Source organism: Alligator sinensis, unplaced genomic scaffold (genome assembly GCF_000455745.1).
Source record: "Alligator sinensis unplaced genomic scaffold, ASM45574v1 scaffold697_1, whole genome shotgun sequence".
In the NCBI taxonomy this organism is placed as follows: Eukaryota; Metazoa; Chordata; order Crocodylia; family Alligatoridae; genus Alligator; species Alligator sinensis.
Window position 1 is genome coordinate 77,910 of NW_005842426.1, and position 10,953 is coordinate 88,862.

Genomic DNA, 10,953 nt, shown 5'->3' on the forward strand with positions numbered 1-10,953 from the left:
CTTTCTTGTCCAAGTCTGCCCTTCCTGCCTGGCTCTGAGGAGATGAGCCTGGTGCTTGCATCTCTGTGAAATGGGGAGAAGACCATCCTCCCATGGAGGCGCTTGCAGGGTAAATCACACGTGTCCTTGGAGGCGCTGAGATCCAGTGGAGATGGGGTTACATAGCTTTGCTGATGCATTTGCTAAAACCAATGCATCTGGGGGCGATGCTGGGTGTCACATCAAAATGATGCGATGCTCACAATTTCTAGAGGCTTTTCCAACCCCCCCTGGGTTTGAATTTTATTTCCTTAAAACTCCCTTTCTGCAATGCCCACAAGAACATGCCAACAATTAGGCTGCTGACTGAGGCTGCTGCCCATTTACTGACTCACTGCTTCCTTGTTTCTGCTGCCGCTCTGGGACCACGTCTTGCTCCTTGCCTCGCACACGGAGATTGCTCGCACCCCCTTTCCATGCCGTGTCTGTACAGCACTTTGCACCGGTGGGCTGTGGTCCATGCCAGGTGCTGCAGGAGTCGTGTCCGTGGCTAAGAAATCGGCCACTTGACATCACATGCTGACAAGCGCTTTGACGCAGGTCATCTCCAGCAAGAGCCTCCTTTGCAGCACGTCACGCTGCACCTCCCTGCAAGCCAGGGCAATTTGGACCAGCCGGAGACCCATGGGAGGAAGCTTGTTGTCAGGTCCTGTGAGCATTATGTCACAGCAGCAAAATGCCTTTCCTTCAGCTCAGCGCTGCCACTGCTGAAATGAGCTACCGCAGAGTTCAGCCAGCCTCACCAAAGCATCGAGACTCGAGCTGACAGCCTCCTCCTCCCCTGCCCGTTCCTCTGTGGCTGTCCTGGGTTGATTTGGACACAGCTGACATCCGTCTGGGAGAGATTTCAGCAAGTTCAAGTGCTGGCGGCAGAGAAGAGAAATTGCATGAGACCCAGAACACTGCTGGCTCCTGTCCAGCTCCTTGTCCCCTGTCCCCCCAGGTCCTTTTCCGCAGAGCTGCTGCCCAGCCCGTCGCCCCCAGCCTGCACCGGTGCAGGGGATTGCTCCTCCTCAGTGCAGGACTTTGCACTTGTCCTTGTTGAACCTCATGAGATTTGTTTTGACCCAATCCTCCAATTTGTCCAGGTCACTCTGAATCCTAGCCCTGCCCTCCAGCGTATCTATTACTCCCCCCAGCTTGGAGTCATCTGCAGACTTGCTGAGGGTGCATCCATCCCATCTTCCAGGTCGCTGTTGCAGACGTTGAACAAAACCGACCCCAGGACTGATGCCTGGAGCACTCCACTTGATACCGGCTGCCGATTAGACATCGAGCCATTGATTACTACCCTGTGAGCCCAATGATTCAGCCAGTCTTCCGCCCACCTTGCAGTCCGTTCATGCAGCCTGTACTTCCTTAGCTCGCCTGCGAGATCGCTGTGGGAGACCGTATCAAAAGCCTTGCTGAAGTCAAGGTACATCACATCCACTGGTCTCCCCACATCCACAGAGCCAGTCGCCTTGTCATAAAGGCAGTCAGGTTGGTCAGGCATGACTTGCCCCTGGTGAATCCATGCGGACTGTTCCCGATCGCTGCTTCTCCTCCAGGTGTTTAGAAATGGATTCCTTGAGGATCTGCTCCATGATTTTTCCAGGGACTGAGGTTTGTCTGACTGGTCTGTAGTTCCCTGGATCCTCCTCCTTCCCCTTCTTGCAGATTTGCCCTTTTCCAACCATCTGGGATCTGTCCTGATCACCACAAGTTTTCAAAGATGATGGCCAATGGCTCTGCAATCTCATCAGCCAACTCCCTCAGCACCCCCGGGTGCATCCCATCTGGCCCCATCCACTTGCACGCGTCCAGCTTTTCTAGACAGACCCTGACTTGTTCTTTCACCACTGAGGGCTGCTCACCTCCTCCCCAAGCTGTGCTGCCTGGTGCAGTAGTCCGGGAGCTGACCTTGTCTGTGAAGACCGAGGTAAAAAAAGGCCTTGAGCACTTCAGCCTTTTCTGTCACAAGGTTGCCTCCCCCATTCAGGAAGGTAAGAGGGGAGTTGTCTGCAGACCCCGCTGTCCCCATGATTAGATGTTCCCCAACTCTTCACCTGATTTCACCCTGCTTGGTTTTTCAGGCTGCAATGATCGCAGGGTATCTGAGATGGCTTCCCCTTCCCTGTCTGCATACATGATTTGTAGGCAGGTGGCTGGTTGTCTGCCTGATCTATCAGGCTGCATTTCCCCACTGTGCTCATCATGCTGGTAAATGAGCAAGTGCATCTGATCTGCTCTGAAAAGTCCCTGCAAGAATTCAGATCCAAGAAACTGCCCCTGCAAAATCTGAAGTTGCTTTTGCCCTAAGGATGCCAATGCCGGTCCAAACGGCCCAGGCCGTGGCACGGTGTCCTAGCCCCTTGACATTGCAAGTAGAGATGTCTGCCAGAACGAAACAGCCTGTGTTGATTTTACCGCCGGGCCCGCTCAGCGGAGGGACCTGAGCTGAAGAAACTGTTGCCTGAGCGGGTTAGCTCACCCCGCACCTGATTCCCTGGAGCATATGCGGTATGGTGACGCTTCTGATTAAAGCTTTCCCACTGCAACGGGAATATTTTGTTTAAAAAACAGTCAAAACCACATCAAGCCAAACTGGGGAAGGAAGCAAATCACAACAGAGAACTGCACAAAGTCTTCTGGTAGCCTAGAGCCAAGTTACCGCTATAGGACTGAAAATCTGTGCATTGGTCTGGCTGGGTGTCTACCTAATTACTGCAGCACTTAGGCAGCTACACGGCATCCTCATGCTGCTGGGGGCAAGTGCATGGAGCTAATCAGGATGAGTTGGAGGGGGATCATACGCCTACGAGGGAAGAGGAGCCTGGAGGGGAGGCATCTGGCTAAGGACCGTGCTGTGCACACAGACTGCCGAGTTCAATGCAGCAAGAAGCCCTTTCTTCTGTCTTGCTTTGGTTACGTGTGCCGGAGGGCTAAGGAAAGCGCTGGCCAGTCTGTTTGATTTTTGCATCAGTAGGAGTCTAAATGCAAATGCAAACCCAAGCCAGCGAGGGACTTCGGGACCGCTGGAAATTTGGAGCCACTTGCCACATGCTTGGCCTGCACAGGAAGGCGTGCACGCAGCCGATGTTATTTCTTTTATGAGAGTCTCTTCCCAGGATCCTGTTTCTCGCAGTTTCCAAGCCATCACTGCTAGCGCACGCACTGAACTGATGTGACATACTACCACCGTCTCTGAGCTTGATCAAATGCACTTAGTAGGATGGTGATAAAACCCAAGGAGGCTAAAGATTGATATTTGGCCTGAAATCCTCAGTGACTTTTGCGGAGAATACAGTCGGGTTGGCCTTGCTGAATTTATTACAACATTATCCATAACATTTTGCAATGGATTCCTGTTTTCTTGATTTATTTGTCCACCCGTGGCTGACGGCCCAGCGTGTCTTTCTTCTGCACACTTAATGTTTCCCTCCTCGTCTGCTCTGACAGCCCGTTATCCACCAGCCCTGAGCGCGGTGATCGCAGCGAGCCCGCGAGCTGCTGGATTCATCTGAGTTTGAGGTCTCTACCGACAGCCAGGGTCTCTCCTTCATGCTTCAGGTACGTTGACTCAGGCTGACTGAAGTTCACCCCCACGGTGCCTGCAACACCACGCAGGAGGTAGCCGCCGGCACCCTGCCGGGCTCCAGGCTCTGCCGGAGTAAAGTTGTAAAACCTCACTGAAGTCAGTGTAGGTGTTTGTACCAGATGATGATCTGGACCAGAGTGCCTTGGTCATGTATCTACATACATAAATATATAACATCCATAACATACACCTACATACATACGTATATGAACGTCGATTAGCACCTTGGGAACACCTTCATGCTCTTGCCTGCACCGGTCGAGCATGAAAGATTGCCCGTTATGTCGACATACACGGGGAGCAAGTTTGACTTCAATCTACAAGCTGTTGTGGTGTAAAAAATACTCTATTAACTTATAGTTAATTGCTACTGATATTGGAGCATCCATTATGGATCAGGCCCTTGTTGTGTAAGGAAAGAAGAACGAGAGACCGGCAGCTCTGTCGCGCAAGGGCTCAGTGCAAGACAAGGAAGAAGATGGAAACGCCGTCCCAGGGGAGCTCAGAGAGACTGTCATGGCTCGACAGGAATTTTCTGATGGCATGGGTTTTCCATCAGCAAATGCCAGCTTGTAGAAAGGGAAACATTGCACAGAAATGTGTCTATTCCAGTGAGATTTAATCTAGAAAGAAAATGAAAATAAGCATTTCAATAAACTCCAAACATCCCATTTTTGTCCTTTGGGGAGTGTTATGGTCGGCTTTTCTGTTCTGAAATGACTTCTGATTTTAATTTTTAACATAAATAATCAGAACAGAAAGAATGTTTTATTGGTATTTCATAAAAACAAGAACATTTAGATTGACACAAAACGGCTTGTTTCGTGGGGCATTTTGATTTCTTTATTTTTTTTTAATTTTCAAGTTTGAAACGGGAAAAAATGGGAACTGCGGTATTTCCTATGAAAATGGCTCTAGGACTTGTTCAAAGCCAGATGGTATTTGTATACGGATTGATGAAAAACACAGCTTAATGTACAAATATGCTCATGTAATCATTGTTGCATTCAGTTCATCGATGTTACTTCGTTCTTGTCCTAGCCCTTGATTATGTACTCTTCACATCAGGGACTTGCCGTGGTTGTACAGCCCTGACGCGATGGACAAATGACGGGTAACAAGACTAATAGATTTGGCAGTCGAGCTGCCACGATACCAGGAGCTGAGGCTGCCCTTGGGTTTCTCTCTCATTGCTGGAGGTTCAATGCGGTCGGTGGCTTTGGGGAGATTGTTTCCATGTGTTGAATGTGGTGAAAATGCTTCTCCCCATTACTCCTGCCCACCAAGCCAGCCCTCCCCTTGGGCTCATGTGCTTGCCCTGGCTGTGCCCAGCAGGCAATTCTAGCATGGCCCATCTACCCCGATGGAAGCTGGAAAACCCCTTCTCCGGGCCCTGGAGGTACTGCAGTGGTTGCATTTGCAGAAACAATTGTGCACAGTGTCAGGACAAGGGGAGTCTGTTTGCAAAGAAGGCAGCTTATTGGTCCCATGATGTCCCTAAGCGGAGCGGCGGAGGGCTGGGCAAGGTTGTGTTAGCAGCCAGGTTTGTGCAGCCCACGTGTTGGCCTCGTGCCTTCCTGCACCGTCAGCAGCAGCGCCGCTTTGTTTGTTTCAGACAGCTGCAAGGGTTGCAGGTTGCTCAGTTTGTCCAGATGATGCGGCTCCAGGGAACGGACCCCCTCTGCGGAGAAGACACCGGAGGACGGCGGGATGCCCTACCGCGATGCCCTGCACCCCACAGCGTGCCTGCAGCACGAGAGAGCAGTGCATCCCCTCTCAGAGCACAAGCTGCCTGAACTCAATGGACAAGCGCACACCAAGGGACCGGACAACCAACATTTCCCCCTCCTGTCTCCCCAGGAAACACTGCCCCGACCCCAGTGAGCAGGGCAGAACAGACTCATTAGGGCCAAAGGAGACCTCCATAGGACATATCATCCAACCCCCTGCCTGAAGCAGCATCAGCCCTATGCAAACCATCCCATCCAATCCATCTTCTACCCTCGTAGCACAACTACACAGTCAGCCCGGACACAACACATCACACCCGAACCTGCCACAGGGGAAGCAGGGGGACCGCAGCAGCCAACGTCCTGCAGATGCAAAGGGGGTTAAAATATGCTTGAGAGATCCCAGGAAGAGGGCTATGCCCCTTGCTACACAGGATAATATTTAGAGGAAAAACTCACAAAGTAGGTTTTACACCCAGGGTAATCCCAGGGAGTCTGGCCCTTGCTCACACGCTCAGCCCCCACTGGGGTTCATTGGACTCTTTCCACTGAGTCTCATACGAGCCAGGATAGACCAGGAACGGGCATGCTCGTCCTTAGAGACAGACTTGAGGGAGGCAGGGAGCTGGATACAACCAGCTTTGGAGAGAAAGGGAAAGGTGATGACACTCTGACGCCCGCCCCGCCATGGGATCGGCTTCGTGTTTTGGCGAAATTTCAACTGAGCAATTTCCTTCTCCCTGCTTAACTCCCCGCGCATTGCAATTCCTTTGTTAAGTGAAATCCTCTCTCCTGCAGCTGCCGTTTCTGCGCCCGCAGAGGCATCTGCGTTCGGTGTTGGGTGAGGCAGGCCCTGCATACCCATAGCCTCACCCCGAGAGGTTTTTCGCTCCTGCCAGCAAGCCCCTGGTCTCCCGTTGCATTTGCTGGCTCATTTTGCAGGGCATTTTGGAGTCAGTGAATGCTGCAGGAACGCGCATCCCTCAGGTCCTGTTCGGAAATGGAGGAATTGTTCCTGTTCAGTAGCTGAATGCAAGAGGAGATGACTTTCATGAGACTGGCGAGGAGGTGAGGATGCGGCTCAGCCCCTTCCAAGGCTGCTCAACCAGGGACTTGCCCTTGGCCGCAGGGGGCTCTGGGTCGGGCCCTTTATGAGCGCGGGGTGCAATGCATTAATACAGTGCGCCATACCAGCCCTCGTGCTATCACAGGTCTGACTTCATAGCGACGCCAGGATCAAATAGGGGGCAAGAACCCAAGTAGAAAACACACATTTTATGGGTGCTTTGTGCAAACTGTCCCCAAGAAGACATTAGGGTAATCTGTTCTGTGTTTTTGCTATGGTGGGACCAGCGGGAATCCCACGCAGCATCCCAAACAAAGTGTGAAGCCAATGCTGAGGCTGAGTGGGAAGAAGAGAAGTCCTCGGAGATAGCACAGTCTGCTTTCCAGATAGTATTCTGCAAGTTCAAATAATTGGATGGAAAATACATATTAAGAAAAAAATCTATTATACTCAGTGTACTGGAGTGAGACTGTCACCCTTTTAAACTCTCATTAAAATGCAGCTATTCTTGTTTCAATGAATTAATACGTTAGCTCAGAAGAGAGGGAGAACATGTGATTTTCTCTATGCTGGAAATGGGATCTTAGGTGAAAACAGCCCTGGCAGCTTCACGGTAGCCTTTCCTCAGAGCAAATCCACATGCCTTGTGGGCGACATTCATCCCCCTTCCACGGGGAAGCGAACCAGGCACCAGTGAATCTCGCTTGACTGGTCACTATGGGCTTTCCTTGGGCGCTGGGCTGTAGCTGATGCCTCCTCAAGTTAGGGCGGTTGTGGTTTAGCTAACAAGGGTGCAGGTTGTAGCCGTGTTGGTCTAAGGACACGGGCAAATGAGGTTCTTTGGGTAAATCAGATATCTTATGGTTTGGCTAAGCTGGTTTAGCTAAGCTGGTTTAGCTAAGGCGCTTAAGCAAGGTCTTGTCTGCCATGGGACTTTGGCGGGCACTCCAAGGCAGGCCACTCAGAGGAGGGCTTGACTCTGCCACAGGCAAATTAAAATCTCTGCTTTATAGGTGGGAAACTGAGGCACAGAGGCTCTTAAATCAAATTCAGGTGAGTCACAGAGCAGAACTGAGAACCCCTCACGCCAGCCCTTGTGCGTGCTATGGCAGCACTATGTCCCGCATCCTCTCGGTCCCACTAATGAGGTATGTTAATTTGATAAACATCAAAAAGGAGTCTTTAAAATTAATGGGAGCAGAAATAGCAGCTCTCCTGGCGTGTGCTATTCTTCCTTGGAGCATTACGTTGGCATCTTGTCATGGCTCTGCCTGGATTTATGGCCTTGTTTGCTTGTACACTGCTACCATTGATGCTTTGTAGTGAAGATTTAGCTTTGTAAGCCATTTCCCCCCCTGAACTTATTGTGACCTACTTACTTTAAGTTACTGTCACTAAGTGGTGGGGATTAAAAATGGCCGGAACAGTGATGTAACCAACTCCAGGCAGGCCTCGATATGCCGTGGTAAAACGGGTCACCAGTAGCAGGTCTAAGTCAGGGCATTTCCGCGGTGCACAACCAGATGAAACAAATGACTTGGGAATAAAGATGAAGAGGGCACCGTGGACTGGAGGGAAGGATCAGTCTGCCATGGAGCCAGCAGGCAGGGGTTTTTCCCCAGGGCTAATAGCTGTAGTAATTCCTGCAGGAAGCTCTGCCACTGATGAGCACTCCTCTTGCCCCCAAATAACCAGGGGGGACACAGGGGGAACTGGCACGTGCAAGAGAGGGTGTCTCACAGGTAACCCCCTCAGATGGGCATGGTTTCCACAGCGCTCTCCATGAGGGCACCCCCACACCCATGCTGCAGGGCAGGAACACACGCAGCAAACGGCACAGAAGGAGACCAGATCAGGACTCCCGGCTTCTATTCCCAGCTCTGCCACTGCCTTCCTTAACCAAGTCACTTCACCTCTCTGCAAAACTGCAGCACCCAGGGTTTGCAGATTCACAGCAGTTGAGGGCTGGAAGCGACCTCGTGAGATCATCGGGTCCAGCCCCCCTGCTCTGGGCAGGAAAGACTGGTGGGGTCACAAAACCCCAGCAAGGCATGCATCCAGGCTCCTTTTGAAGATCTCCAGGGCCGGTGCCTGCACCACCCCGCGGGGAGTCGATTGCAGAGTCCGGTCACACAATGCGTGAAGGGTCACGGGTCTTCAGACGACAAGCCCCACACAGAGCAAACCCTTTATTATTTGCCTAGTGGTAAGACCTGAGGCATGAGTGCAGTCTGGGTTGCTTTCCCAGGGAGCTGGGGGGGGCTTGGCGGGGTCTGGCATCAGAACTGGTTTTGGGAGCGGTACCCGGACAGTAGGCCTGTGCAAAGCAGCTAGTATTCATTTCAGATTTGGATTCGGCCAATTCAGGGGACAGCAATTTGATTGGGTGATTCGAATCACTGTCCTGATTCGATTGGGCTGAATCTCCGAATCAGCCCAGCCAGTGGCTGCCCCGCCCGCCCCACCTACCAGCACTTGTTAAACAAAAGCCCCAACTCAGCAGGTGCTGCTGGGCAGGGGGCGATCCCTGCTGCTCCTCCGCTGCCCCCCACTTCCCCACGCTGCACGGGGGGCTGTGCATGAACCCCCTGACCCTCCCCTGCTCCTGTAGCCCCCCCATGGCTGCCCTGCCGACCACAGCTCCGGCCCTTTAAAAAAAAAACCACAAAAAAAGTCCGGTCTCACCACTCCTGCCTGCAGGGGATGATCCCTGCTGCCCCCCGCTGCCCCCCACTGCCCCGCGCCACGTGGGGGGCTCTGCCATGAGCCCCCAGTGCCCCAGGGCTTTTCTCATTTTTTTTTTCTTAAAGGGCTGGTGCTGGCCCGGGCGGGGCACCCATGGTTGGGCTGGGGGAACGGGGGGGTCAGGGGGCTCATGCAGAGCCCCCCACATGGCATGGGGCGGAGTCATAGGGGGGGGCTGGGGGAGCAGGGAGGGAGCAGGGGGGGTTGGTAAGGGTCCCCCCATAGTCCCCTTCCCTAGTCCCCCCCTCCCGCCCCTGTTTACCAGCTCCGAATCTGACTCCAGCTCCCTGCTGCAGCCACCGGGGACTGCCCGAATCATCGAAGCTCTCCGAATCTTTTCTGAATCGATTTGGAGAGCTTCGAATCAATTCAGACCTTTTAACTGGTCCTCTGATTCGTTTCGGATTCGGAGATTCGGTCACCGAATCGGGCCAAATCTCCTCCGAATCGAATCACCACCCGAAGCTTTGCACAGCCCTACCAGACAGGCCAGGCTCAGAAACCAAAGGTGGAGACGGGCTCAGAAGCCAGAAGCCAAAGGTGGAACCAGAGGGAAAAGCGGAGAACCAGAGTCAGGGACTGCGAACGGTCAAACCAGAACTGAAGCCCGTTGGAGCCAGGGTCGAGCCCAGAAAACCAGCAAAGAAACACTTGGAAGGTCAGAAGCAAAGCCGTCTGCCTAGACCAGGCCAATGTGGACTGGGTCTGGTGGGGAGCAGGAGGATTGCATGAAAAAGGGGGAAGGACCATCCCTTTGACCTCTTCCTAGCACTCCACGTTGCATTCCCTGCGAGTCCGCGAGGGTCCTTCAGCAATGTGCAGCTCAAGGACAAACCTGTCCTCGGTTGTCCCCGCACGAGCCAAGCGCGTCCTGCAAATACCATCTCTGCAGCCCGGACAAGGGCTTGTCACACGTGCAGCAGCGATGGTCCTCTGAAGGCCTTCACGGTGCATGCTGGGACAGGACACCTTGAGGGTTTCAATTAGCGCTCTGCAGGCCCCCAGCCAAGGTTTGCCCCTGAAAGCTCCTCGTTCAATTTAATGCTGAGCCTCCATCTGTTAAGGAAACGGCACCCACCGCTGAGAGCGCAGCCTCCGCGATGCTCGCAGTCCCCGTCAGCTCAGGCGACGACCACGGCAGCGACATGCAGCTTTAGCACAGGGCAGACTTCAGGGGTTTGCTCTAAAAATCACAAACGTGGAGCCTAATCCTGGGGCTCTTGATCTATCCCGAGTCAAGGCAAACTCCAGGCCAGAGGCAGTGATACTAATTATGTTTAAAGCAAGAGGAGAATTTAAACTGATCATTTGTTATTCTCCTGGTGAAAAGGTCCTGAAGAACTTAATAGGGGAGGCAGTGAAAGGGGTTTCCTAGCAGCCACTACAGAATATAACAGAGAATTAAATCCTTTTACTCTGCTACTTTTTTGTACCATCCTCCTGGTGCTTGACAGCAGGACCGAGTTCTCTACTAAATTCTGTTCGAAAGGTGGAAAGGAGAGGCGAGGAGAGGAGAAAGCCGTTGCTGTTAAAATGCAGAGGGCTCTTCCAAAGCGGGTTTTGATTGTGTTTAATTCAAACCCTTGGAGAATGTCCAAGCACAACCGGACGCCAACTGGAGAAAGCAAAGTAAAGCCAGTTAGGGCAGACCCAGGGTCCGGGCCTCAGGGGTCTGTGTGCAAGATTGCATGAGCAAGGGGTGCGCAGGAGCCCATCCTCAGAGCTCCCCGCAGGTGGCCAGGACGAGCAGCCATGAGTGAATGAGGCCCCAATCCTGCATGTGGGCAGACCCC